The sequence below is a fragment of the Balaenoptera physalus genome, assembly GCF_965194825.1.
Source record: "Balaenoptera physalus genome assembly, chromosome: 20".
Lineage (NCBI taxonomy): Eukaryota > Metazoa > Chordata > Mammalia > Artiodactyla > Balaenopteridae > Balaenoptera > Balaenoptera physalus.
Window position 1 is genome coordinate 2,980,146 of NC_138901.1, and position 26,962 is coordinate 3,007,107.

The 26,962-nt window shown below is 40.3% G+C and overlaps 1 protein-coding gene across 1 annotated transcript in view; it reads left to right on the plus strand.

Moving 5' to 3' along the window:
* KCNJ16 (potassium inwardly rectifying channel subfamily J member 16) overlaps nucleotides 1-26,962 on the plus strand; it is a 148,365-nt gene that overhangs the window by 17,026 nt on the left and 104,377 nt on the right. Inside the window, exons 3-4 of the mRNA XM_082442948.1 lie at nucleotides 18,035-18,106; nucleotides 18,949-19,107. The gene's annotated coding sequence lies outside the window, so the exon portion shown is untranslated. The remainder of the gene's footprint in view (nucleotides 1-18,034; nucleotides 18,107-18,948; nucleotides 19,108-26,962) is intronic.

Consider the following 26,962-nt stretch of genomic DNA (forward strand, 5'->3'; position numbering starts at 1 on the left):
GTCACATTCCTGCAAAGTAGAAAATACACAGAATATTCTACTTAGCCAAACCTGGGTGTCCGACCTCGCTTTTTCTCCTCTAAAACAAGGTGAAGAGCATCTTAACGTCAATGAAGTTAGGTCGTTACAGTGAGGGTTGCCGCTGGGACCAGTGATGGTGTGATTTCCCTCCTGCAATCATTCTCCATCACCATTCACCTCGCTCCGGGCGCTGGGAGGTTGACCATTGTGGATTCTATCAAGCCCTTTGAGTGCCCGTTGAGTTCAGCCAACGGGAGGCCGCAGCAGGACTGAGGAGAGAAGAAGAGCCAGGTCCCTTGCTCGATCATTTATTCCCCTCCCTGTAGGATCTGCTTGGGCTGCCTGGGCCTCTCTGAGAGCTCCGTCCCCACCCCCATGTCATCCTCACATGGCACAGTCTCTACAGGACCCTCCCATCAGGATTCAGTAACTGCTCTCTTCCCTCATCCATTTAGGCACAGATAACAATTTGGATGTCCGTAGCCCTGGGGTGCTGCCTTGATTGTGTGTGCTTGTGTGTATGTGATTTCTCTGAATGCTCCCCACAGCTTTGCTAATAATTCCTGTATTAAATCTTCCTCAAATTACCATAAATTGAGCATGGCATTTTTTTTTTCTTGCAGGACTCTGGCAGATATATCACTCAAAGAATTTAAGTTTTATAAACACAGGGGTTTGTGCATAAAGGGTAATCAAAAAATTGTTGAATGAATGAGAAAAAAAGTCTTTGCCAGTGAGTGTAGTCTTCTTCCCATTCAATAATTCAATAGGTCTTGAGGGGCTTCCTCTTCCTTGTGGAGCTCTGATGAGGAGAGTCAATGTGATGGTTCATGTTTCCTGGAGAATCTTCCTCAAGGCCCGAGATGATAAATATTGCTTATTCCAGAAGAGATAAGGGTGTTGATTTTTTCAAACTTTCTCCTTTACTCTTATCCAGGACAGAGTTATGGGGGGAAAAAGGCAAGATGCATATGCTTACAACCGACTCTCAGTGCTGATATCTGTGTTGAAGGATGTCATGATCCACATTGGTCTTTGGTGGAAGAAGCAACAGTGCAGCAGCAAAGGTTGTAATATTAAAGAATTGTTATAGCACGTTAAAAAAGGACAAAATAAGTGAGAATATTGGATAAAGCTAAAATGTTAAAAAAAAGAGGCATGCTATAAAGAAAGTCTAGGTAAAAATATGTGAGGTGGTAGAATAAACACTTGACGACGTGTGAAATGTTTGATTTTTAAAGATAGTTAAAAGGGAATTTGGCTGGATATTCAATATTGTCTTGTATGGATGAGAACTGGGTAACTGTGAGGGATTAAATCAATAATTTTGAAGTCTTGTTTATAGGACTATTTCACCACGTTCTGCTGTTAATATTTGCTCAGTAGTGTCTGATCAATGAGATCTCACTGAGATTTCTCAAACATTTGTTTTAATCACACAGATATGCGTTATCATAGGTGCAAATAGGAACTAAGCAGCGGCCAGATTTCTGGGCTTTGTCTACATTCTTTTCTCATATGAGTTTTGACGTTATAGACACAAGATATCCTGGATGGACAGAGGGCTTTGGAGTATGAAACCCGTTTCTAGACATAGAGTCATTTTGTTTGTTTGTTTGCCAGCTCAAGGGCCCCTTTTCTCTCAGTCTAATTCCTGTACTGCTATAAAAGTCGAACACAGCATGTCAAGGCTAAACGTATGCTCCTCTATAGACATGCAGTCTGACTTCCAAAAGAGTAAGGGCCTGGCTCTGGGGCTCTTCGCAGACATCCTTCGTTTTCAAGCTGTATTCTGTGCGCCCAGCTTTATGTACTCTTCTAGGAAGGCGTGTTTATAGGGAATCCATAGCTTACCTATACCGGAACTCGGTTAGTTACTCAAAAATAGTAAACGTGTACATCCTGTTCTATGAATGTCTTCAGAGAACTTTTACTGATTTTTCTTTTCTATTTTTGAAATCCTGGTTGGAAAGCTCTGGTAGCGATCGTGGCAGAGGTACACTTGATGTAGTTCTAGGACCAGAGTCTAGAGACCTGTGATCCAGTCCCAGCTCTGCCACGATTTGACTGTGGAAAACGGAGCACTTCCTCTCTCTGAGCTTCATTGTCATCTTGTGAAAAGTAATCATACAAGAGCAATAGGTTCGCCTGCAGAATAGCCATGATGCATACAGTTTAAGATTCTCTAATGTGTACTCTGATTTTAACTTGCTCAGAAGACACTGAAGTCTAAGCTCGTTTTCATGAAACTTCTTTTTTTTCTTCATTTTATTGAAGTATAGTTGATTTACAATGTTGTGTTAATTTCTGCTGTACAGCAAAGTGACTCAGTTATATATAGATATATATATATATATACATATATATGTATTCTTTTTCATATTCTTTTCCATTATGGTTTGTCACAGGATAGTGAATACAGTTCCCTGTGCTATACAGTAGGACCCTGTTGTTCATCCATCCTATCTGTACTAATTTTCATCTGCTAATCCCACACTCCCACTCCTTCCCTCCCCTTCCCTCCCCTTCCCTCCCCTCCCCTCCCCTCCCCTTCCCTCCCCTCCCCTTCCCTCCCCTCCTCTCCCCTCCCCTTCCCTTCCCCCTATGAAACTTCTGAATTAACCCATTCAAAATATTTATTGAACATTTGCCCGGTTCAGAGAGTTAGATGGGGTAATAATAAGCAGAAGAAAGTAGCATAGTTATTTTTTTTTTTTAATGTTCACTCTCTGAACGTGGTCACTGCTTTTAAGGAACTGATGATCTATTAAAGAGAAAGGCCATGTTTGCACATAAACCTGATGCTTGCCAGGGGGTGAAAAGAGAGGCTGGGACCAGCATCCAAAGACATAAAAAAGTCACTGTGCGTCTAGGAACCATGGTAAGAAATACGATAGTAGCGAATGTGTGATTATTTACTGTGAGCCAGAACCTGGGCCAAGTACTTCTCACAGGTGAAAACAAAGTTACTACCTGGGTACCATTATATGCTCCATTCTGTGTTAGAAAGGGGTATCACAGAGAAGTGAAGTGATGTCCCAAGGCCACAGAACTAGACGGCGCTAGAATCAGGGTGCTAGTTCAGGCTGCTCTCTGCAATAAACCCACTCCTTTTCAGGTATAATCAAGATGCTTCATGTAGTCCAATGAAAGTGAAATTATTTTCAACAAGTGACATCAGAGAAGTCTTTATAATATTCTATCTTTTGGGTCTTTTCAATGTTTCTCAAAGTTTTTTTTTTTTTTAATCCCAAGACCATCTGTCTGAGAATCACTTGGGTGAACTTATTAAAAATATAGACTCCTGGGCCCTATCCTAGACCTATTAAATCACAATTCTGAGACTGGATGAGGAAATCCAAATTTTTAACAATCTCTTTGGTTTATTCTGATGTACACTAATGTTAACAAATTCTAAGGGAAAGATTAGATTTCAATACGTGAAAAAGTTAAACAGTTCTAGGTAGAGAGGATATGAACAAAAATGTGGCATCCAAAGATAAGCCATTCTGGGGGTTTGAAAGCAAACATTTAGCAGGCATGTAGGGTGTATATAAGGAAATAGCAAGATACAAGTGTAGGTCTTGGAAAAGTACAAGTCAGTCTGCTTTGAGCTTTGAGTAAAGTTCCTAGGGCAATGGACTTTATTGGGCAATCAAATAGAGACATATGGGGGATTTTTTGAATAGAAAAATAGCCTATTAAAGTAGAATTTTAGGCAAGTTAGTCAGGTGGCCATTAGGGTGGGTGTGGATAGATTGGCAAAGACCTTACGTAAGTGGGGCTCTTAAATGCCTGAAGGGATGATAATTGATGATATTGAGTACTCAGAAAGGAAGGGAGTAAAGTAAAATACATTTTGGGAAAAAAAAATCACAGTGTAAAGGTATTTCCTGGGTTAGGTGTTGTGAGAGAAGTCTGAAAAATAGGAGCTTGGGTATCTGGGTGCCAGGAATGATGGCGCCGCGTGAACAGGAGGAGGAGAGTGGGGGGTAAGCACGGGTTTGATGGCAGGTGGTGCAGAGTCCACTTTGACACACATTCGTGGTGCCAGCCAAACGCAGATCTTCATGTCCAGTCGGCAGTTCGTAATTCGAGACAGAATTAAAGGAAAGTGTCAGCACTTGAGGCGTAGATTTAGATGTGCTGTGCGTGACTAAGAGAAGGAGAACCTTGAAAGCGAGAAGTAAATGACAACGCGTAGAGAATTAGAGAAACAAACACAGGACAGCACCTGGGGAATCCTTTCACCGCTACTGTGGAGAAGAGATTGAGGAGGAAAAGATGCACTTTTCTGTCGTCAAGAAGAGTTCGACAAAAATATAGTCTGAGGTTAACCTTAGGTACATTCTCTTCTTAAACAGGGCTGCGAGAAATACACGCAAATGTCTCAAAATATTACCAGTCGCCCCTGCTACGAATGTGCATTTCCTGAGAACTTAGAGTTAAAATTCAGATCCAGTAATTTCCTGCTCTGGTGACCATGAACACAGAAATGGATTTTATCCCTCTTAACAATCACAATAATAAATTAAGTAGCATTTGAAAGCACCAAGAGAGGAAAGCACACGTCAGATCAAAACTGTTTTATTCCCAGAGTGCCTTAAAGCAAGGGTGCCTAAAGCAACCCATCGCTGCTGGAGAGGCGCTCCCTCTGAATCAGCTACAACTTGGGACCAACTGTGAAACATTCGAAAGGAAAGTCTCATCTTTCTGAGTCATGAGATTCTTCCTCTGAAAATACCTTATCATCAAGAGCTTTAAAATTTATTTTCAAGTCCAACCTGGAAGCAGAACCAGTAAGACAAGTCGATATCAAAAGCAAAAGGGAAACCACATTGATAAAAACGTCGGAGCCGCCAAGTTCAGAGGGTCCAGCTTTTGGAGAGGATTCAGGGAGGTCTTTTCCATCAGAACCAGTTTCCCCTTCTTCTTCATTTCCCTTTCATGGACTCTGCCTCTGGGCACGTGAAAGTGTCCTTCCATGCAGTGGGGAGTTAGTTTATTTGTGCATGGGGGTGAGGCAGCCTTTGATAAATATAAAACCCCATCATTATCTCATTTTGGTGTATTCTGAGATTTTCCTAAACAGATGTCATGGAAAATTCATTGAGAAAGAACATAACTTGTTACAAAAGTAACCCGCAGATTTTATCTTTCTCTTTTCCCTTAAAAGTTCAAAGCTGGAAGGAAACGACTTAATTGAGATAGGCCTTAAAGAAAAAGAACCTAAAGGTAATTCATGTGTCATTGACTCAGCAGTATTAAGTGAATGGTGTCCGGTGGAAATTTAAGTGCTCTCAATGACCTGTGATCCTGTTTGGCACTTCAAACGTGTTCCATTTTCTTACAGTCTTCAACCCTTCTCATTTTGAATATTGCTACTCTTCCTATATTAAGAAGATGCCACCATAAACAGAAAGACAACTTTGAGTTTACTTTTCTAAATAATAGACTGGTTTTCCCATGAACTATTGAGAGGCCTTCCTCATGCCTCCAATAACAGAAAGAATGCATTTGCAAAGAGAAGAGTGGGTTCAGGGATAGTCCAAAGGACAGAGATGATACTTGACCATGTGAGAATCAAATCCTTGACTTTGATCGTTAGTTAAGTGCTATTTGAACTTGTCACTAAAATGGAGAAGTATTTCTAAAGGCCTGTATCCTGGACTCTAGTTTAGGGTAAAACTGGAACCATTATTATGGAGTTACAACTAGTCATTTGAGACATGTCTTTAAGATACGCTTTCTCTCAGAATCCAAGCCTGGATGACCGTGCAAGGCATCTGAGAATCAGCAAAATCATTTTTCTTTACAATTATCTAAAGAAATACCCTTACCCATCTCTGACTATTAGATGGGTTAAAATAAAAAAAACCTACACACAAACAAAAAATGATACAATATCAAGGGATGGGGAAGATGTGGAGCGATAGGAACATTCATACTTTGCTGATGGAAATGCAAAATGATGCAGTCACTTTGGGCAGTAATTTGACAGTTTCTTTTAAAGTTTAACATACATTTACCATATGACCCAGCAATTTTAATCCTTGATGTTTACCCAAGAAACATCAAAATTGGGGTTTACAGAAAAACCTATACACGAATGGTCTTCGCAGTTTTTTCATAATCGCCAAAACCTGGATGCAATCCAGATGTTTTCCATTCAGTGATTGGATAAACAAACTGGGTTACGTCCACACAATTCAATTGATGTGCTAATCAACAAGGATGAATCTCAAATATATCTTGTTATGTGAAAGAAGCCAGACCCAAAAGGCTGCATACGTACTCTATGATTCAATTTCTAAGACATTCTAAAAAAGGCCAAGTTATAAGGAGGAAGAACAGATCAATGGTTGCCTGGGGATTATGAGTGGATCAGTTGACTGCAAAGGGCCAGTGTGAGGGAATTTGGGGACATGCTAATCAAATGAGCATCAAATCTCATAGAACTATGTACCACAGAGAGTGACTTCTACTGTATGCAAATTAAAAAAAAAAAAAAAATATATATATATATATATATATACACAAATACTACAAGCTTATTCCACAACATATCTTTTTCAAACTGGAATTGAAATTCAGTAAAAGAGCTTCAGCTTACGTGTACCCCAAAGAGAAGATGCTAAAAAGAGTAGAGAAACACTGGGTTTGCTTCTTCGTCAAAAATACCAGTCTGAGATAAAGTACTTTGGGGGGATTTTCTGTGTGATCACACTGGTGTCTGGCTCTCCTACCTGTGGCACATGGCTTATGTACCTCCAATTGCTTTCTTAGTCTGATTCTGTGATAATCAATGAATCATAGATCTCGGGAGAGAAAGGGTCATATTTCACCTAATTAATTCGGCAAATACTTCTTCAGCGTCTGTCATATTCCCAACACTCCTCCAGGGAATGGAGATTCATCACCTTAAATGGATAGACTTCATCCTCTACCAGGCAACCCTGAATTTGGTATTTGTAGTATTCAGTAGTCAAAAATCTTCACCTTCAACTTGTTTATTTTCCGGTTACTGCAAACTTCCTAATTCAGCTGAGCTTCAACTAGTAATTAAAGTCGATTTGAGTGGGATAGGGAGGGTGGGAGGGAGACGCAAGAGGGAGGAGATATGGGGATATATGTATATGTATAGCTGATTCACTTCGCTATAAAGCAGAAACTAACGCACCATTGTAAAGCAATTATACTCCAATAAAGATGTTAAAAAAAAAAAAAAGTCGATTTGAAAAGCACAAAAAGGTAACATCAAAAGAAAAAAAAACACCAGTATCAATCTGGGGGCCTCAGTTCACTTCCGATACTATTTTTCTGATTCGTAACTCAAAAGAACTTATGTCCTTTGCAAGTTGAGATTCTAGAAACTAATTGGCATTTTCACTTTCATTTTTAATTTCATAAAAGTATAGGCAACCCACACTAATTTGTTTATTTGAAAGTAACACATAGAAATTAGAAGTGCTGCTTGTGAGATCCTGGGACACTAGGTGAGAACATTCTGTCTCTCAGGAAGGATCCATGTGTATGTGACATCAGTTATTTAACTAGACAAAAATCTTCTGGATGTGCTAGAGTCAGGAGCTCTCTAGAACTTTGAGAAAGGAACTGTATGTAGTAACAAGAAGCAATCTTTCCATCCAAAATGAGAGTGTGTCCAGGAATTGATAAAACGACAAGGGGATTTATTAATTTCCTTTGGCTGCTGTAACACATTACCACCAACTCCGTGACAATATGAATTCATCATATTATAGTTCTGGAGGTCAAAGTCTGAAGTGGATTCCACTGGGTTAAAATCGAGGGGTTGGCAGGGTTGCATTTTTTGTTTGTTTGTTTTTCTGGAGGCTATAGGGGAGAACCTGTTTTCTTACCTTTTTAGCTTCTAGAGGCCACCCACATTCCTCCTTCCATTTTCAAAGCTGGCAGTGGCTGGTCAAGTCTTTCTCATGTCCTGTCACTCTGATGCTGACGCTTTTGCTTCTTCTTCCATATTTAAGGACATTGTGATGATAACCAGCACACCGGGATAACCTGGGATAATCAGCAGATGGGTAACCTTAATTCCATCCGCTGTCTTTATTCTCCTTTTCCACGTAATGTAATGGATTTACCAATTTACCAGAGATAAATTTACCTCTGGATGCATGTTGACTGGCTTCATGAGGGTCGTTTGTTTTATTTAACGCTGCAGGAGGTATGATAAGATGCTTCCTGTGCAGATCATCTTACAAAGAAGTAAACAAGCCAATAGACAGAGGAATAGAGACAGCCTACAGCTAGTGATCTATCCCCTCGTCCTTCCCAGGCAGCTCATCCTAAGTAGCATTACTACCAAAACAAAATCATTGGCCTCCAGTGCCATTTTGTTCTCATTTAAGGCCATGTTAATGTGTCTGTTCACATCTGGAACCACTGCAGGCAGACCTTGGAGAAGCTGCGCATTCGGTTCCAGATCACTGCATGAATGTTGCAGTGAAGTGAGTCATACAGATTTTTTGGTTTCCCAGTGCATGTAAAAGGCATACTTACACTATACTGTAGTCTGTGAAGTGTGGAAGAGCATTAGGTCTGAAAAACAGTGTACATACCTTAATTAAAAAATACTTTATTGCTAATTATCATCTGAGCCTTTAGCAAGTCCTAGTAGTAACATTAAAGTTGACCACTCGCTGATCACTATAACAAATATAATAATAATGAAAAAGTTTGAAATACTGCACAAGTACCAAAATGTGATACAGAGACACGACGTGGGCAAATGCTGTTGGGAAAATGGCGCCAATAGACTTGCTCGACGCAGGGTTGCCACAAACCTTCAATTTGTAAAAAAATACAGTCTCTGCGATGTGCAATAAGGCAGAGCACAGTAAAACAAGTTAGTACTGTATTTCTTTGTGTTGACACTGATAAACTTGTCTTTCTAATACCTTTCCTGCAAGAATTTGAAGAACCTCTAAGTCTAGGATAAAACATGGTTTTGCAGGGCTTATGTGTTTCACCCATGAAGAGGATTTCCTCATTTGGGGTAACTTTGACCAGATTTAGCTTTTTCTTTAATCTTTCTTTTTCTAAATAGTGATTTCGATCAACACAGATGAGAACCATGAGCCTCTCACTGTTTTACTTTGCTGTAAGGAATTCACAAAAAAATGAATGTTTCGTAATAAAATCCGAATTACTTAAGTTTAGTGTGGATTTCTTAGCCAATTACCAGTTTCTTTCATCCTAAGGGAGACCACTTGAGAACCTTAAAACTATGTTGGATTCTTTTAATTCTGTGACTAGAAATTTTTAAGAAAGAGTAAGTTCATGCTTTAAAGAAGATGAAAAATGTTTATAAAATTAACTCAAGGTTTTTTTAGACATCAGTTTGGGTTTTCCTCATCTGTGACCTCATACATATTTTTATGTGCTAAGTGTACATGGATCTGAAACATACAGATTGAAATAAATATTCACTGTTTAACAAAGAAGGGAAGGGCTTGGTAAAATGAGATGACTTAGAATAGAAGAGACGGGTCAGGACCACCAGATTGGGAGCATGTGTTTTGAAGTCTGACAGATATATGTTTGAATGCTGGTTTTATCAGGGCAGATACTCTAATTTAACCACCCCAAATCTGTTTTTATCCTTTGTCTATGGAAGTAAAACCCCCATACATATGCCAGTTTTTATCTAGGCTCACGCACATCTAAAACTACTACCATTCCCACTTCTGGGCATATATCTGGGTAAAACCATAATTTGGAAAGATACACGCACTCCAATGTTTACTGCAGCACTATTTACAATAGCCAAGACATGGAAGCAACCTAAGAGTCCATCAACAGAGGAGTGGATAAAGAAGTGTGGAGTATTACTCAGCCATAAAAAAAAGAGATTGAAATAGTGCCATTTGCAGTAACATGGATGGACCTAGAGATTGTCATACTGAGTGAAGTTAAGTCAGACAGAGAAAGACATATATGATATCACTCATATTGTGGAATATAAAAAAAAGCTGATACAAATGAACTTACAAAACAAACAGACTCACAGACTTTGAAAACAAAATTATGGTTACCAAAGGGGAAAGGTGGGGGGGAGGGATGAACTAGGAGTTTGGGATTAACATATACACACTACTAGATATAAAATAGCTAATCAACAAGGACCTACTGTACAGCACAGGAAACCCTGCTCAGTACTCTTTAATAAGCCATATGGGAAAAGAACCTGAAAAAGAATGGATATATGTCTGTGTATAACTGATTCACTTTGCTGTACACCTGAAACTAACTCAACATTGTAAATCAACTATACTCCAATATAAAATAAAAATTAAATTAAAAAAAAATAAAAACACTACCTTTCCAAGATTTCCTTGCAGTTAATGTGTCCCAATTAAGTAAGTTCCAACCAGTGGTATATATAAGTGAAAACTGTGGTATAGCTTCCTGGAAGGAGGAACCATGTACTTTTTCTTTTTTTCCTTCCTTCCAGGGCTGGAACGATCATCTTGGACCAAGATGTAGAAAATGGTAATATAGCCAGGTTGAAGGGCCTTGAGTCCCTGAGGATAGTTTAAACCACTGTTACATTTTCTGTTAGTCTTGGCCAAACCTAATCTAATTCAGTCACTTCTTTGAAACTAATATCTTAAAGGGTTGCTGGGAGGATTAAATGAGATAATATGTTTAAATCGTGGAGCGCAATGGCTCGTCTGTAGAAGGTAAAATAAATGTGAATTCCCGTCTCCTTTCCAGGATAGCTAAAGTTCTAAAGACTTTCATCCATGAAAATATCTCAAGTTTGATCTTCAAAGTTAATGGCAAAGGAACATTTTTGACTATGAGATAGAGATGCCTCTACAAGGACAATAAAAGAATTTGTGGTTTTTTTTTTTTTTTTTTGGCCACACCGCAAGGCTTGCGGGATCTCAGTTCCCCAACTAGGGATTGAACCCGGGCCACGGCATTGAAAGCCCAGAATTCTAACCACTAGGCAACCAAGAAACTCCCAAGGATTTGTGTTTCTTAATTCATTCTTATATATTAACTTATTCAACATGTTTTGAGTACTGATTAAGCCCCAGGCCTGTATTCAGGATTGTCATTGTAAGTAAGACTTAGGTTTTGCCAGTGGTAGGCTCAAATTCTATCAGAAAGGAGAGGCAGAGAAGCGGCCATTAAGATACAGTGATAAGTACCACAGTTAGAAATATTCACAAAAATACTATGGGAATAGAGAAAAAAGTGGCTCAGTCTGTCTAAGGAAGCTAGGAAGATTTTATGAAGGAGAAATTTCAACAGGGTACTAAAAGACAAATTGATATTTGATAGTGAGGGAAGGAAAGGTTTTAAAATATAGGGAGCCCCACATATCAGGGCATGAAACAGTGTACTTAGTGGATAATGGAGTAGTTTTGCAAGGCTGGAGTGTTAGGCATGAAGGTTTATGAAAAAGGACTGAATAGTAGGTTAGCATCAGATTATGACAAAAAAAATTTAAAAAATAGGTCTAATGGCAGAGTGGAGGACGTATTATAAAGCTGTAAGTGTGGAAGACAGGGCCTCAAAAGACCATTTAGGGCACATTTTCTAGGTTTGATAAAAACAAAAAACTAACTCTATTTCAGCAAAAACTGGAAGGTGAAAATATTTCATAAAACATTGGAAGATAAAATCACCATTACTTATGACTCTTTGGATGTGGTGATAAAGGCAAAATATTCAGTATAAGTCTAGAGATCTCTCGAGCTTTAGATTAGCTCTGTGATAGAGTGCCTTTAAACAAAAAAGAGGCATATGTGGAAGAGGCTGTTATTCAGCTCTACTAGGATAAGGTGAATCTTATTTGTCCATGTGATGTCTGGGTGGAAACAGTTAATTGGCAATTGGCTAAATGAATCCGGAGTTCAGAGCTAATCATTCCTGAGTCGTATAGGTGGTTGTCACCATATGGGGAAAGAGTGACATCTAGTAAGAACTGTGAACTTTCAGCAGAAGTGCTTGAAACAAGGCAAAAAAGCTGAAGACAGAAGCCCAGGGAATACTTTGAGAAGTCAGCAAGACATGCCACAATTTAGCTCAGAAATTGAAGAAGATAAAAAAAATTGTTAAAGTTAAATTATTAAATAGAATGCTTCACATATTCAGAGGAATACAGAAAATTATATCACACACCTCTGCACTTGCCACTGAGAGTTAACAACTGTTCTTCTAAAGGTTTTGGTTTTGGTTCTTAACATTTAGGTCTATGATCTAGCTTGAGTTGTTTGTTTTTTTTTTTCCATATCATATGAGGGAAGTCCTGGGATTCTTCCTCTCTCACCCCTCCTCCCGCCGTCCCTCCCCCTCTCTCCCTTCCTTCCTTCCTTCCTTCCTTCCTTCCTTCCTTCCTTTCCTTCCTCCCTCCCTCCCTCCTTCCTTCCTTCCTTTTCTTCCTCCTTTCCTTCCTTCTTCCTTCCTTTCCTTCCTTCTTCCTTCCCTTCCTTCTTCCTTCCTTCCTTTTCTTCCTCCTTCCTTCCTTTCCTTCCTTCTTCCTTCTTTCCTCCTTCCTTCCTTTCCTTCCTTCTTCCTTCTTTCCTCCTTCCTTCCTTTCCTTCCTTCCTTCCTTTTGCCTTCCTTCCTTCCTTTCCTTTCTTCTTCCTTCCCTTCCTCCTTCCTTCTTCCTTCCTTTCCTTCCTCCTTCCTTCCTTACTCCTTCCTTCCTTTCCTTCTTCCTTCCTTCCTTCGTTCCTTTGTTCCTTCTTCCTTCCTTCCTTTCCTTCCTTCCTCCCTCCCTCCCTCCTTCCTTCCTTCCTCCTTCCTCCCTTCCTCCCTCCCTCCCACTCTCCCTCCCTCCCTCCTTCCCTCCCCCTGTCTTTCTTCCTTTCTCTCTTTCTCTTTCCATAGATAGCTGCTTGTTGGGGAAAACCTTTTCCTCCAACCTTGCTTCTGTTGTAGAAAACCAAGCAACAGTATATATCGACCTACTTTTGGACCCTCTTCTGTTCTGTTGATCTATGTGTCTATCCTTTATGCCAGTACCACATTGTCTGAATTATTGTAGCTTTATAGTAGACTTAAAATCAGGAAATTTAAATATTTGAATTTCCTTTTTAAGATTTTTTCTATTCTATTTTGTCTTCATGACCATATAAATTTTAGAATCGCTTTTTCAGTTTCTCAGAAAAACCTCCCTGGATCTATACTGGAGTAGTTGAAATCTGTGGATCAGTTGGGGAGAAAATTTATGTTTTAACAATATTGAATCTTCTGATACATGAGCATGGAATAGTTAGCTATAGTATTCAGAATTGATCAGTAAATGCCTTGAGCCTAGGGATTTCTTTATGGGAGTATTTTTGGTTAGGAACTCACGTTTTTAATAGATATTTAGTTAACTAGAGGTTTATTAATTTTATTACATTTTTCAAAGAACCAACTTTTGGCTTTGCCGATTTTCTTTCTTTTTCTCTTCATTGAATTTCATCCTTATATTTACTGTTTCCTTTCTTCTACTTACCTTGTGTTATATTTTCCCGTTTTTCTAAATTCTTAAGTTGGAAGCTCAATGATTGATTTTCAACATTTTAATGTTTAGACATTGATTTAAACTATTACAATTTTAAACATTGATTTTAAATATTTAAAGGTATACATTTCCTCCTAAGCACTGCTTTAGCTGCATCTCTCAATCTTTGATATGTTTTCCTTACCATTCAGTTCAAGATATTTTCTAATTTCCCTTCTTATTTTTCATTTGATCTGTGTACTATTTAGGATGTTGAGTAATTACAAAAATATTTTAATTTTCTAGACGTCTACATATTTTATTGTTATTGCTTTCCATTTGGTTTAATGGTAGTCTCAAAACAGGCAATGTATGATTTTAAACCTTTGAAAGTTATTAAAACCTGTTTTATTATCCTGCATATGATGTTTGGTCCATGTGGTCCAGCATATAGTTTATCTTGGTAAACATTTCATGTGGGCTTGAAAAGATTATTGTGCAGTTGTTGGATGCAAAGGGAAATCACAAAGGATAACTGGAATATTATGAACAGCTTTATGCCAAAAAAATTGACAATTTAGATGAAATGGGATAACTTCCTTGAAAGACACAAACCACCAAAACTAACATAAGATGTGATAGAAAAATCTGTATCGATGCAAACAGTTCTTTATATATTCTTGATACAGTGGTTTTCTTTCAGGTAAATTAATTGTAATTGTTTTCTGCTGGGCTGTGGTTTGCCTTTTCATTTTCTTACTGGTGTTGTCAGAAGAGATGTTTTCATTTTGATGATGTCCAATGTATCAATTACTTTTTTTTTCATGGTCAGTACATCCTGTCTTGTCTACTCTAAGGTGGAGAAGATGTCCTCCTATGTGTCTTTCTAGATTTAACTCTTACATTATTTTATAACTTTATACTTTATTTTTCTTGAATTAATTTTTGCATATAGAGCGACAAGTCCCAACTACTTTGTACAATGGAAAATGCCCTCAGGAGAACATGCTGTATAAATAGGGGTCTCACCCACTGTGGTTCCCTTCCTTCAAAGATCCAATGTCCCCAACTTTCTGCTCTTTTTCATCACTCTGCAGTGCCTTCAAAGTTGCTTTTACATTTTACTTGATTGTAATTGTTATCTGCAGGAATATTAGTATATTCTACTACTGGGCTCAGAACTCCTTTAATCTCCTTTTTAACCAGATATCAGACTGTGATTTTAAAATGTGAAGATTCATCTGTTTCAGAAATTCTGGAAAATTTTCAGCTATTCTCTCTTTAAATATTTCATTTATTCTCTATTCTCCCCATTTTTCTCCTTTTGTAATTCCTAGTAGCCATTTTTATACTTTCTTATTCTATCCTTCTTATTTCTCTTGATGTCTTATATTCTGAATTTCCCTTTCTCTTTGTGCTGCATTCTGGATAATGTCCTCAGATCTGTCTTCCAGATTACTAATTCTCATTTCAACAGCAGCTTAATTTTGTCCAATGATCTTTTTTCTTTCTTTGATTACATTTTTTAATTCTGGTCTCCCCCACTTCTATAAATCAGCCTAGCTTTTTTTTTTCTCATGTTTCCGTTGTTCATTTTATATCCTTCATTATTTGACACCTACCTATGTTATATCTTTTGACATTATTCTGTTACTTCAAGTCTTGTATGCTCATCCTCTTGTTTGCTGACCTCATGAAATGGTTTTTTGTGTGTGTGAGCTGCAACATTCATGATCTCAAGAAGATGCGGCAACAGTCCTCAGCAGAGGTTGATCATTTTCTCAGTGAAAATGTGTGTGTTTAGTTTGCTCTGCAATTTGTTTCTAGGATTTCAAGGGCTAGTGACCTGCTTTTACACTGATTTCTCACCTTGGGGTATACAAGCACCATGTGGGTTGCATAAACTTCGCTCCACACCAGTGGTGTTGGTCTGAGACTCTTAACTTCCAATAGGATGCTTTATTTTGTCCTCCCATTAAGAAGAGCTCAGGCAGAGATATACATTCTCATTGCCACACACACAAGCTGATGAACGGACTTAGCTAGCCCACCCCGTATAAAAGATTTAAATCTAGCCCAGACCTAGCCGGATGTAAGGCTTAATTGTAAATCTCAATCTAATGCAAGGTCAATGCAACCTCTCCTGTTCATCTGCATGAGTTAAAATACTAGTCCCAGTCTCCACAGCCTAGCTGTTCTGTTAGTTTCTGGGGTCCCTCTGGTAAGCGTTTGTAAGCTTCTCTCTCTAGCTGGAGTTGCCTCTCTATTTCTGGAACCTGGGAACTTCCCTTCCTTTCATTTGGATTCATTTGGATTCAGCTGTATCATTAATCAAATATTTCTGTGGTAGCGAGGAGAGAGTCCCTCACTACCTGAGAACTTAAAGTTGCCGTTAGAGTTTATTATTCTAGAAGTAATGTAGAGGGTGCATTTCATTTATATGTTTATCCTTTATAGTACTTAGCTCAGGGCTCTAAAAGTCCATTAGTGCTTAATAAAAATAGGCAGAATGAATTTTAAAATGAATCGAAGGAGAGAACTTTAAATAGTAAAAGCTAGAAGAAAGAAGGCTTTAGTCTTGTAAAAGATGAATTCTCTCTCCCCATCTCAAATGGTTGTAAGAGTGAGGTGGGGACAGGGCCTGGCAGAGGTTATTACCTTCCGTACTGATGTATCAGTGGTCGCGATGCACTGCTTCATTTCCAAAAAACAGTCCCCTGCTGGTTGCTGTCTACAGAAATTCTGCCAACATCCTGGTGGTTGCTGGTTTGTAGTTTTATGGGTTTCCAGAGGATCAAACACTGTATTATTATGTTTGGCTACTAACTCGGGTCGGCAGTTCAAAAGGAGAAAAGAAGGGGAATAAAGTAGCTAGGAGGGGAAATGGGGATCGTACGTAAGCTGGTGTATTTAAGACAATGAGTTGGATTTACTGAGCATGAAGCAGTCTTTACTGAATCTCAGTTAATTTCATTTCAACAGAATATGATTGTATAGGTTCAAAGCTCTGTTTTCTAAGAACTGAAGATATGGCAATTATGTACCAGTTTTAATTTGGACTAAGGAATAAATAAATAGGTTGCTTGCTCCATGTGTATCCTTTTACAAAGTGTTGAAATGGAATGTTTTTTTATCAACAATGACAGAAACAAATAGATTATTAAACATACCCCGAAGCCCAAATCCCTCTTCCTTCAAAATAGATTTATTTACCTAAATATAATTTGTAAGAATATTGATATGAAATATATAAGTATAATATTTGGCAATTAAAAATAACATTCAGTAATTATGGAGGGGCTTCCCTGGCGGTGCAGCAGTTAAGAATCCACCTGCCAGTGCAGGGGACATGGGTTCGAGCCCTGGTCCAGGAAGATCCCACATGCCGCGGAGCAACTAAGCCCGTGCGCCACAACTACTGAGCCTGCGCTCTAGAGCCCGTGCGCCACAACTACTGAGCCTGCGCTCTAGAGCCCGTGCACCACAACTACTGAGCCCGCTTGCCACAACTACTGAAGCCTGCACGCCTAGAGCCTGTGCTCCGCAACAAGAGAAGCCACCGCAATGAGAAGCCCGCGCACCGCAACGAAGAGTAGCCCCCGCTCGCCCCAAGTGGAGAAAGCCCACGTGCAGCAACGAAGACCGAACACAGCCAAAAATAAATAAATAAATAAATTTATTTATTAAAAAATAATAATTATGGAGTGACTGAAATACATAAACTATTTTAAGATCTGAGACAATGTGTATATTTTCTCAGAAAATGAGGTTCAAGTTATTTAATGTAAGAAACTCTGGGCCTTGACCATGTCATTATTGAAATCTGCATCCCCAGCACTTTCTTTAGTCTCAGAAAAGAATCAGCATATGTGTAACACTTGTAACAAGTGTAACATCCTCTTATAGGGCAAAAAATAAAAAATCTTGTTTGACTTTGCCTTAGATCCGAATGGGACTGGGAGAGGGACGGGTAAAACTATTTTGTTTGCCGTTTAGTTTAACATAAGACACACTGTTTATTCCCATATCGGTTGCTTCTCTTTCCTGCTCCATTCTCAAAATAATTGTTGACTGCCGTTAACTCTATAATTAGCTGGCTATCAAGTCCAAAAGGAATAAGAGAGGATTGTGTACTGACATTAAAAAAAGCATCAGGGAGGGATAAATTGGGAGTTTGGGATTAACATATACACACTACTATATTTTAAATAGATAACCAACAAGGACCTACTGTGTAGCACAGGGAACTGTACTCCATATTCTGTAATAAACCTAAGTGGAAAAAGAATTTGAAAAAGAATAGATATATGTATAACTGAATCACTTTGCAGTATACCCGAAACTAATACAACGTTTCAAATCAACTATAGTCCAATATAAAATAAAAATTATAAAAAAGCATCAGACACAATACAGCTCTTTATTATTATTAAGACAAAAGTGCAGATATATACATATATTTTATCAATTTATCCATTATTCTCTCATCAAATAAATATTTATGGAACACTTATTTTGTGTTTCTAGGCACTAGGAACTCAGCCATGAAGAAGTGAAACAAGATGTTCGCTTCCAAGGAGGAAACATTCTGGCCTGGAGGTACCATAAACAAGAAAGCAGATAATGCAAAAGCTGTGGATAAAATAGGAAAGGAGTAGAGAGTGACCGGCTTGTATTGGGAGGGCTGTGCAGAACAGGGTGGCCAGAGATGGCCGTTCTCAGAAGATACCATGTATGCAGGTATCTGAAGGGCGAAAAGGAGCCCCGCTTGTTGAGGATAGAAGCCGTTAATAGCAATACGCAGGCCACGCCCTCCTCTCACTGGGGTCCGGGGCTGTAGGCCCCCATCTAAATACTTGAAAGTTACAAATCAAGCTTACAAACCATTAATACAATATTTTCTATAATCCCACCTTGACAAATAAGCCTCCCTAACAACCTGGAAGGCTTGCTTGACATTTAGAATACCTTGAACTTTCTGGCACTCTTCACTGACACATGAAAGCATGGGGAGAGCTGGCGGCATGGAGAGAGCCAGCCCCATCCCTGAGTAAGCCTGTTTTTCCTTCTCCTCTCACCTCTGGCTGCTTCCACCTCTGGGGCCACCTGAGGAGGCCCCCAGGCTCGCGTGCGGACACCCCAGCCCACGCGTCCAAGCTCTGTCCACACCCCCGCTGCCCGCCACTGCTTGACAACCTCTCGGGCCAAGAGAGAACATGTTACTATTTTCAACCAGTTTGACTTTACTAAAAGTCTCCCCTATGACTAAAAGTTCCGACTGTAAAGTTCTCGAGGTGTGACTGTGATTGAGATGTGTCAGAAAAATCAGAAAGGCCAGGGTGGGCAGTGGACAGTCCCCCAGTGCGGTGGAAAGTTATTAAGCTCAGCATAATCCGCTGTGCTCCACATCTATCTCCTATCGGCATTTTCATCTGTTACAGCAACGACGTTCCAAAATGCCAGTCTAGCTTGTGGATTTCAAGGAAGAGATTCCAATCAGATATGTGGTATCATTCATCCTCTCTCCACGCTCCTTAAAAGAAAGACCCCGACTGCAGCAACACCTACACGGAGAAAGGAGGACCAGCTCCGTTTTATGGGTAAGCAAACTGAAGCTCAGCGTTCCATAAGGCGGCAGAACAGAAAAGGGTTAGGAGCGTGGCGACTCATTTGGGTCCTGAGTGTCCTACACGTTGGCTGTGCGACTTTGGATGAGTTAACATCTCTACCTTTAGTTGTATTTAATAAATCATCTCATCAGTGGTGACAATGACAGTATTCACCACCTAGCGTTATTGAGGGAATGTAAATGAGCTGACACATGTAATGCATCTAACAGAATGCCTGGCACATAATTTATGGTCAATAAGCATTCGTTGGTTTTAATTATTCTACTACCAGTACAACTATTTCTGCTATGACTGTTATTCAGAGCTACATTAAGTAATTGAGAGAACTTCAATGTAGGTTTTCTGATTCAAAGACTAGTGCGCTGGAAACCTTTAAACTAATGCTCATTTCAGAAAAAAAATAAAAACGCAAAACAAAAAAGTAACAACAAAATCCAACAGCACCATTACTTGCAGACAACCACCGTCACGCACAATCACAGTATTAAAGGAGGTAAAGTCAGGGCATTGACACCTCCTAGTTTTGTAAAGGCAAAGCTGTGTCCTTCCCTGTACAATCACACTCACTGTGAAGCTCCTCCAGCCGCTGAGGGAGCTCTTGACTGTTCACATAAATGGAGTGTGACACTTTTGAAACAATGGACTACAAAACCTAATTACAATTTGGCCTTTGGCTTTAGGGCTGGAGGTTCAAAATCTCTCTCTCTCTGTCCTTCTCTACCTCCCTTCCTCCCTTTTTTTTTTCCTCTCTCTGTCTGTCTCTTCCTCTGACTGTCTCTCCCTCACATACACACAGAAGTACAGACACACAAAGACACACACGTACACACACGCACGGTTTTCCCTATATTGACCACTGTGCTCGTAGACTCGCTTTGGTGCCCTATGACTATTGTAGATAATCGCTCCTACTCAGTAGTTAACTCTACGTGAAATTCCAACATGACCTTAAATACCTTGTTGTGTTAGGCGTTGTATTGCAATCGTGACAGGTTCAACGAGTTAGGATATGGTAGCAAGGTTGTTTTGCAGAAGAAAATATTTTGTTCTCAGGCTTTGTACCTGGACTTCATACTGCTTCTAGGAAAACTTCTAGCCCCTGTGTGGTAAGAACTTTGCCCTCAAGCAGACTGGGGTCAAATCCTGGCTTTCCACAAGGGATTTCTACAAAGTTCCATCTCTCTGAATCTAAGTTTCATTTTCTGTAAGGAAGACTATCATAAATAACTACTTTAATTATTGTTAATATTTATTATTGTGATTATTCCTTGAAATTAGAGCTAAGAGACTCTATGAAACCCATAATAATCCTTATCTGCCACTCGGTAGGAAAATCTTTGACAAAAAAAAAATTCTTAAGGAGCATGTTGTTAGCCTAGGTTCCTTAGAAAGAAAAGCCTGAGGCAAGGGCTGTATGGGGTAGTTTCTTTGGGGAAGTAATCTCAGATACGAGGCATGGTGGACTGGAGAAGGCGAGCAAGATTGGTGGGGAAATGGCATTCTTTTGTCCTTTTTTGTGGCTGAGTAATATTCCACTGTATTTATGTACCGCATCTTCTTTATCCATTCCTCTGTCAATGGACATGTAGGTTGCTTCCATGTCTTGGCTATTGTGAATAGTGCCGCTATGAACACTGGGGTGCATGTGTCTTTTCAAATTATGGTTTTCTCTGGATATATGCTCAGGAGTGGGATTGCTGGATCCTCTGGTAGTTCTACCATACTGTTCCCATAGCGGCTGTACCGATTTACATTCCCACCAACAGTGTAGGAGAGTTCCCTTTTCCTCCACACCCTCTCCAGCATTTATTGTTTGCAGCAACATGAATGGACCTAGACATTGTTATACTGAGTGAAGTAAGTCAGACAAAGACAACTATATGATATCGCTTATACGTAGAATCTAAAAAAAAGGCTACAAATGAACTTATCTACAAAACAGAAATAGAGTCACAAATGTGGAAAAGAAACGTATGGTTACCAGGGGGTAAGGGTGGGGGAGGGATAAATTGGGAGCTTGGGGTTGACATATACACACTACTATATATAAACTAGATAACTAATAAGGACCTACTGTACAGCACAGGGAACTCTACTCAATACTCTGTGATGGCCTATGTGGGAAAAGAATCTAAAAAAGAGTGGATACATGTATATGTATAACTGATTCACTTTGCTGTACACCTGGAACTAGCACAATATTGTAAATCAACTATACGCCAATAAAAATTAAAAAAGAAAGAAAAGATTGGTGGGGAAGCCTGCTAACAGCAGCCTAGTGGAGTGGTCTCCACTGAGCTTTAGTAGCTCCATTGCCTATGGCACAGGCATAAAGATCGGGGCTCAATGCGGTTTGGAACTGCCCGTCTGAGAGAAGGAATAAGAGGAGATTTATGCACTAGTTCCCGTCCTCCAAGGTTCAAATGTTGACCCCGGGGGCAGCAATTCCTTAGAGCTTCCGGGATGCACATGTATGAGTGCCCGGAAGGTTCTGGTAATCATCCCACTGTGTGGGTGTCAGAGAGGCCCCAGGGCAGAAAGCGCAGCTGAAGCAAGAGGCTGTCAGCTGACACTGCTGGCAGTTGCTGCCTTAGCAATGGTCTCAGTGGAAGAAGGGCCAAGACGATGTGAAGTGGAGCCTGAGAAGATCTTCGGCAAGTATTTTCACTAACGATGGGTCAGTAGTAATAATGGGTTAGTTGTTATCCTTTAGTAGAATTCAGAAGAATATACAAGTGCTTATAAGTTCAGACAATTGTTAGTTTCCTTGGGGTATAGGAAATAATGGAGGCAAACGCATTTTTTTCCCTCTTCTATTTAATGCAGAGTTTTTCGACCTTGGCATTATTCACGTTTGGGGCTCAATATGAATTCTTTGCTGGGGGCCGTGGTGAGCAGCTCTCTGCTCTGTAGGATTCTTAGCAGACGCTGTAGCCTCTCTCCACGAGATTCCAGTAGCAAACCCTCCACCACCCTTTCCCTCGTCCCCAAATTGTGAGGACAGAAAAAGTCTCCGGACGTTGCCAAATATCTCCAGGGGATGGTTGATCACCGCTAGCTGAGAATCACTAATCTCATAGCATCGCAATGTCTCTCCTGTCTCCCCTTTCTCTCTACCTGCCCACCCCCATACTGACCCCCATAACTGTTCTCCCCGCCCAAGTACACAAGCAGTTCATACCTGTGACTTACACCCCCATGCTAGCGACCGGTACCAACCAAGATTTTTCTCTGTAGTTCTGTTTACTAGAAGTGCTATTAAAAGCAACCTGATAGAGCCAACGCAACTGGATGTAATTAAGAGCAGTTAAATAAAGGAATCTTATGAAAAAAGTATAAAGGGAGTACTCAAGTAGTTTGCCACAATGAGGTATGTTTAAAAATATTTTTTATGTGTTTTTATCCATGTTAAAATGCTCCTCATTTAAAAAGGAACAGCTTAAGTACTACTTCAGAATGTTTCCTTTGGTAAGCCTAAACCAGACCAGCAAATTAATGAAGACAATATAAGTCTGTCCAGGAACAATTTTTTCCCTTTCAAATGTTATGCATTTCTGTCAAATAAATGTTTAATTTGAGAATAATTTTAGATTTACAGAGAAATTACCAAGGTAGTACAGATGGTCCCCTACACCACACACCCAGTCATCCTGTTACTAACATCTTCCACCTGTATGGTCCATTTGTCACAATGCAGAAAACAACATTGATCCTTCATTATTAACTAAAGTCGATACTTTATTCAGACATCTTTAGTTTTTCCCTAAAGTCCTTTTTTTGTTCCAGGATCCCATCAGGAGACCACATGGCATTTAGTCCTCGTGTCTCCTCAGGCACCTCTTGCCTGTGACAGTTTGTAGCAACCTTTCTGACCCTGGGCTTCTAAATCAGCAGGTGATGGGAAGCCCTTCAGGGCAGAGCACTGAGGATAAATGTGAATGAGGATCAAGAGCCCCGGCTTTACCACCTGCACATCCACAGGGAAACGCTGTGTCACTGCAGTTTCCTGAGACATCAGGAACGTCGAAACAACACAACATAATTTCATAACGATGCACGAGGTTCCCGGGCACACAAAGGCTTGCAGTGGCTTTAGATTCTGGTCCCAACCTCCCTTTTTAACCCCATTTCTTTCTGACCTCCCCTCTCACATCCTGAGACCCGGATGTCCCCACTAGTCGCCGTTCTCTGTGTCCTAAGATGTTTTGACTCGGCGCTGGACTCCTGCTGGTAAATCTGTCGGACTGTCTTTCCCCACCAGTCTACCTGTTAACACCCTGCCCGTCACGCAGGGTCACCTCCTCTTTTGAGCCTTTTCTCACAGTCACAGTCAACTTCCCTGTCGACGCAGCTCCGCGGTCCTCAGCTTGGACTGTTTCTAGTTACCTATTCGTTCTAGATGTCTGCAAGTAATAACGGTGACCCTAAGCATTCACGGCATTTCCCCCTGTGCCCCGTGCAGAGGCTCTTCACGCATTGCCTCGTTTAATCTTGGTAGCAAACCTAGAGCGTGGTTACCCCTAGTGACCCCACTTTACAGAAGAAGACGTGGAAGCACAGCACATTTCTCATTGTCCCATAACTCGTAAGTGGGAGAGCAACGCTGGGAAACTAAATCTGCCCGACTCCTAATAAGGTCTGAGGCTAGCGCCTTGCTTTTCTAATTTCTAATAAGTTCCCAGCACCACTTTCCTGGCCAAAGCTCATTGCTCCCCATTCCACAATCCCCTGTGAGCTGCTCCGACATAGGGATCCATTTCATTCACGTCTCCATTCACAAGGCCCTCAGTTCAATGCCTTATACATTGAAGGCATTCACTAAAAGCTTACTGAATTGGATTTCTTAAAAAAAAAAAAAAAAAGTTATCCTGGCCTCGAAGCTTGAGCCCGGAGCCCTGAAAGTGAGTTGGAAGAATGCTCATGGGAGGAGAAGAGCTAAAAATACCTTCTCATTAAAGTGACGATCAGAAATACCCGTGAACTCTGGGAAGGAAGTGCTTCAGGTTCTCTGGCTGCACAGGGCTCTGGGGCTGAGTTCTGACTGGAAGAAACACGCCCCGTCCAGGGACCGTCTTTTGCCCACACTGGAAAATGACAAGGTGTGGTGGACCGCACTGCGCTCTGGGACTCAGCAGACCGGGGGTCCAGACTGCGGGGCACTAACTCCGTGACCTCCAGAAAGTTTCCTGACCTCTCTGGGCTCCAGTTTCCTCACCTGTAAAATGCCGGTGGAGGACCTTGGGCAAACCTTGAGGGTCCCTCCAGCTCTAACATTCTGTGATTCTAGGTGCAGTTATGTGAGTCCTGGAAACAAGGCTCATCCACGCAGCCTTTTGGAGAAAAAGGAAAGGAAAAGGGAAAAGAAAAACACTTCCATAAATGTATTTATAGCACAGCCAGTGACTGTGAATCACGGCATAATTAATTCTCGTTTATACAGTTGCCTTGTTCCCTGACTTGGTGCAGTCATTCCCAAGCCCTCCTCAACAGCAACTTCATTGACAGATACGGCATTTTCCTTGTCGCTTCACACTGAATAAGTTCAAAGCATCCAGACTGATCTCTGAGTTTCTGCCTGTTCCAGATTTCTGTAACTGCATGATTCTAATCTTCTGTGACTGACTGACAGACCCAGTTCCCGAAGGATGTAAGATAAATGTGATCTAGCTTGACTTCAGCAAAGCTTGGAATTAACTTCCTCACATCAGTTTTGTCCATCAAGTTTTAGTATTAAGTGCTTTACCATTTAATTATGATTTGACTAGAAAAAATTGTCCATAGGCTGGTTTGACACTGCCGTGTGCAGATCCTGGAGTGAGTAGATAACAAACACCCTCTTCCGCAAAAGGATTTGACCCTCCATTTCCTAAATCTGATTCTTTCTGGCACAGCCTTCTGATAACTTGTCTTCTTAACAACACCTCCGAGAAGAACGTTTTCTCACAAAATATTTTTCCCTGGTCTCAGATCCCATTCCGGGATTCTTAAAATGGCATTTAGGGAGCTACCTGCAGGTATTCATGCTTGATACCGTCTTGAGTATATTTTGCAAACTTTGTTTTTATTTACTACCCATCTACTTCCACTATTGAGTTGAGGAAGTATCATTTCAGTTCCTTTCCCCCTGATTTAGGGAATCGAGGGTTTAGTCTGAAGCTAATAGCAGCTGATTTTACGTTGACAAATTCTGCAGAATGGCCAAAGTGAGAAAAACAGCAGGCCTGTGCAGCAGAAACTCAGGAGCTTTCACTTCCCATTTATTCCCATCTCATGTCACGTTTGAATTTTGATGGGAATGGTGTGAATAAGACGTAATGCAACCACAGTTCAGATTTCTTCTTTGACCTTGAACAAGGCAGTTTACCTACCGGGTTTCGGTTTCCTCACATGTAGAATAAAGAAAGAACTTGGCTGGATGACTTCTAAGGCTTTAAAAAAATATACTGTTCAATGTAAAGATTCAGGGAACAATCTGGATTCATCCGTTTTTATCTGTCCAAGCTGGCTTGTGTCCTAAAACAGTAAACATTTAGGGGTTATTTTAAAGTTTTTGTTTTTGAACTTAAAATCTTATTTTCCAATGATATGCTTTTGATGTATCCCTTCAGGGTAATGCTGTATAAAATGTATGGCCACAAGGGTGGTGAATTTATCAGCTATTAACAGCATCTTCCTTTTATCACCTGAGGTAGTAATAGAACATTATATGCTGCACTAAAAGTCTAAACATTTTGGAATCACTCAGAAAATAATCAGCCTGCCGTAAATGTTCCTGAGACAGATAGCAGTGAGCCAGATAAGAAATGCAATTTTTGGCAGAAATAACTAGTTTTCTTAAAGCAAGGTCCTTACCATCCACTTGACCCCAAATGGAACAGGTTTAAAAACACTCAGGGATTTCCAGCTTGTTCTGCTGTGTCTGTCTTCAACCAGTTGTGAGTACGTAGCTTGCCCTTTGTAGAGCTGTGACTTTCAATCCCATCTTCAGTTTGTAAGCAGACAGAGGTACCGCTGCAGAAAATGATAGAGGTACTCTTTCTTGTTTTAATGATGTTCTATTTCGTGAGAAAAAAATATATATGTAACCTTTTTTACTTTACATCATATAAAATTCATCTTACACATTTACAAAGAAACTTTGAGACTCCATATAAGACAGCAATTTAAGACTTGGGGTCTTCTGAGTTAACTGCAACATTAGTTGTTTTGTATCCTTGGGGAGGGTGTCTCCTCATCTGTAGCCAATCTGATTTCATAATGCAGCTCAACACTTACACTTGGAGAATATTGGAGAAAAGGGTGAGGGATGCCCAGAGGTCTCGCATAAAATTACAAGGGAGATGTTGGTATGTAAACAACTCTAGGGTCCCATTCAGCAGCACAGGCCTCAGGGGCCTTCTGTCGGGACAGGTGATGGGAGAGGGCTGGCGGGTCTCGTGTCTAGTCACGGCGACTGTATTTTCCGAGCCTAGTATCTGATTGTTCCCCAGGCAGCCGAACGTCAGTGGACAGTCACGCCGACCCCTTACGCTGCAACTTCTCCCACATATTATCCGCGATGCAGTGAGATAAGAAATCCGTCAGGGAAAACTATGGGTCCAACATGGCAATTTTGGGTTTCTGTTCACTACAAAAATGAACCTCAAGTAGGACTTGTTTTGCAACAAGATAAACATTAATTTCAAGATTGGGTTTGCCTCAGATGCTGGCTGATTCCAACTTTTAGTCTTGTGCGGTTGCCTTGATCTGGAGGAGACATTATTATTTTTTTATCTAGGGCATGTTGCTGGTTCCTGTTGTCTTTTCTGTAATGTATACTTTGTCT